Source organism: Pundamilia nyererei, unplaced genomic scaffold (genome assembly GCF_000239375.1).
Source record: "Pundamilia nyererei isolate P.nyererei 1_Seehausen unplaced genomic scaffold, PunNye1.0 scaffold00091, whole genome shotgun sequence".
NCBI classification, from domain to species: Eukaryota; Metazoa; Chordata; class Actinopteri; order Cichliformes; family Cichlidae; genus Pundamilia; species Pundamilia nyererei.
The window spans coordinates 76198-79970 of record NW_005187492.1 but is presented as its reverse complement, the minus strand read 5'-3'; positions in this window follow the sequence as shown (position 1 = coordinate 79970).

Genomic DNA, 3773 nt, shown 5'->3' with positions numbered 1-3773 from the left:
ACAACTCTGGCCAGGAATCCAAGGCCCAAAGCCACCGCGGTCAGGGTTGTTAGCCTGGTTACAAACAGGGGAAAGGTGGTCACTTGGAAGAACAAGCAGCCAAAACGTATCAATCCTGCAGCTTCCTCAAAAAGGCTTGCCACCCACCTTTTCAGGCCTGACTTCGTTCGAGGCTGGGCCTCCACATCACATCCTGGGAGCTGGAACTTCCCCAAAACTGGTCCAGTTTCCTTGTCAGGGGCACAGAGAGTCTCCAGTCCAGTGTTTGTTTTCCTGCCTTCCAGCACATCCACTCACATCCCAATAAGAATGAGTCCTCCCTCCAACATCCTCAGTTTATTTTAAAAGCAAAACTAGGCCAGGTTAAAAATCTTTTCCATTAAAATGTGCACACTTCATCCTGGATCTTCGAAGCTTCCCTGCTTCACCAGTGTCCTACTAAAAAAAAAACAACGACAACCCCTACTTCCTGTTTCCTCTCCCCTTTATAGAGAAGGGCTCCAATCCTCCCCAATCAGCTGCTCCCTGTATTCAACTCCAAATAGCTGGCAGCTGGACTAGAGTAGAATCTCCACTCCCACATGGGTGTGGCCCACACCTCACATCAAACACAAAAAACACCAAAGCATGCAATTAATACAAAACAAAATCTAAAGAAATGCCAACCCAAAAGCTTAGTGGGGGATTCTCTCCATCCTTTTCCACCATGCTATACTCTGTAACAGCTCAAAAAACATTTGGCTGTCATTTGGGACACTATGTTGAGGGACTTGAGCCAACCCCGTGCAGTGTTTTCAACCCATCAAAAAGGTCTTGGCAGATTCGGCAGGGTATGCCTAACCGTTATTATGGTGCATGGTAGGTGATATGTTTAAAAGCTGGGTAGGACGTTCTGTGACAAACCACTGGTTTGTATTTATGGGAGGGGGTGTTACGGCCCTAGCTGGGCCTCCTGATACTGCCCTTGTGTGGGCGTGGTGTTTCTCTCCGCCTCCTCCTCTTTTGCTCCACCCCTCTGTCTCTCTCTTGCGCTCTCTCTCCCCAGGACACAGCTGCTGCTCATTTACCATCTGGGCCCAGTCAGCAATCACCTCTCTGAGGTCATATAAGCTGGGGATGAGCTGTGAGCAGGGTGTGGGGGTGTCTCTGCTTGGTGTGTAGGTAGCCTGCCTGAAGTGTGGAGTTGTGGAAGCAGTATAGCTGCTTTACGTGAGTAGTGTGGGCTTGTGGGCCTTGGCAGCAGTAAAGCCAGCTGCTGTTAGTGACAGGGTGAGCTTGTGGGCCCCTAGAAGTGCCTCCTCGTGGTGTGGACTTTTTGTTTGGTTGTTGTGTTCTTTGTTGTTGCAACCTTTTTTCCTTTTTTCGGCATGTTATTGGTAATACGGCGTTGCGGCTCCTTATGTTATGATTATCTATAATAAAGACTATGTTATTTACTAAGAACACCTGTCTGTTTTCCTTTCATTCTGTTCTGGACTCATTTGTTACTGGTCCCCTCACTCGCATGCCTAAACCCCTTCGGGGGGGACGTAACAGGATGGCAGCAACATAGTTGATCAATAGCAGAATGGTTGTATGGGAGAAGTCTGTTCACACTCTTAGTTTGCATTACGAGTTCTGACAGCCCACGGGAAGAAGCTGAAGATGATGTTGCAGGGGTGCATGGGGGTGCAGTCATTAGTGTAGATGGTGTGTAGGAGTGGACTCAGCACACATCCCTGTAGTGAGCCAGTGCTGAGTGACAGGGTGGATGATCTCTGGTTGCCAACCATGACTGATTGTGAACAGTCTGTGGGAAAGTTCCATACACATGTGGGGGGGAGAGTCCAAGTTTACCAGCTTGGCTATAAGAATGTCTGGGATGATGGTATTGAAGGCCGAGCTGAAGTCAATGAAGAGCATCCTTACTGATGTCCCAGGATTCTCCAGGTGATGGAGAGCGGAGTGGAGGGCAGGGACAGTGGCATGTGACAGGGAGAGGTTGAATAGTCTGGTGAACTGAGGAGGGAGCAGGACAGCGCAGGCTTTGAGCACTCTTACCAGGTATTCCGTCAGGGCCAGCAGCTTTCCTTTGATTAACTGCGCTGAACACATTGTGAACCTGGTGTTCTTGGAGGCTAAATGTGTGAGGGCTGTGCTCAGAGGAGGCTGTGGGCAGGGCGGTGTGCATGGTGGGGGTGACTGCAGCTTTCTCGAAGCAGGCAAAGGAGTGGTTAAGTTCCTCTGCTAATGAGATGTCCATGTTATCTGTGTTTTTCCCATTGCACTTGTAATTGGTGATGTGTTTCAGGCCCTCTCATACCTTTCTGGGGTTGTTATCAGAGAGGTGATCTGATAGCTTGTTTGAGAAGTCCAGTTTTGCTGCTCTGATGCCTTTTTTAAGGTCTGCTCTTGCTCTGCTGTACATGTCCTGGCCCCCAGATTTGTATGGCGAGCTGCGTGCCTTTAACAATGCCTGAACCGTACTTGTCATCCAGAGTTTACGGTTGGGTTAGACCTTTTCCGTGGTGACAGTGTCCATGCAGTGTGTGATGTAACCCAGCACTGTGGATGTGTGAGTCTCTAGGCCATCATGTTCAAAGACACTCCACTCTGTGAGGGCAAAAGAGTCCTGCAATTGAGCACGAGCTTCCTCAGAAAAGGTGCTAATGGTTCTGATGGTGGGCTTTGTTCTTTTCCTGAGTGGTGTGTATAACAGGACGATGAGCAGAGAGAGGTGGTCGGACATACTCAGGTGGGGGAGGGGAAAAGATCTGAAAGCTTGCTTAATATTTGAGTAAACATGGTCCAAGGCGTTATTCCCTCTCGTAGGGCATTTCACATGTCGAACAAATTTAGGCACAGGTCTTAAGCATGCTTTGTTGAAATCCCCTGCAATGATACTCCTTCTGGATATTCCCATTGCTTTTTGGAGATTGTGTCGTGCAGGCAGGCAAGGGCTGAGCTAGCTTTAGCGTCTGGTGGTAAGTAGACTACTGTTATTAGGACTGCAGGCAGTTCTCTGGGCAAGTAGAAGGGTCTGCACATGACAGACATTGCCTCTATGCCTCGGGAGCAGACTGTGGTGATGATCTTAGTGTTTGTGCACCAGTTGTTATGTGTGTAAATGCACAATCCTTCTTACAGTCTGTTTGGAGAGACCTTCTAGGTAACTGTTAGAGAGCCTTGTGTCTCTGGGAGCCTGGAATTGTCACTATAGTTAACTTTTGATGGTAGCACATTTTGAAATGGAAACAAACTGCACTGAAGGAAGTTGAGAGTTGAAAGTTGAGACCTGTATTAGTTGTTTTCTTGAAATGATCAGCATGGTTTTGATCACGATCAGTTCAAGACAGACCAAATGTGCAAAAATATATATTAGAACTGCTAAATGAATTCAAGTTGAAAGTGTAGTTTATTAAAAGAGTTTCAATTATATTTAATTTCCGTAATAGGTAAATTTTACAGTGCAGTGTAACAAAGTCAATGCTTTTCTTTGACAAGTCTGGTTGTTTTGTATGTAAACTGCATTTTAAAAGAACAACAAACATAAAAAACCGACTAAATAACTGTCTTTAATATTTAACATTTGTTCATTTTAATTGTTTATTTAATTTTTGGTCAATAGAGTGCAAAAAAAATTTTTTTTTTGACTTGAATTGAAAATTTTATGACACAATCCCACGGCCCATAACAGCTTTCTTTGTGTTCATCTCTGGTCTCAACAGGATTATGTAACATTTGGGTCCAAACAGTGTGATCAAGAGTCCAAAACTTGAAGCAAGAATGGCAAA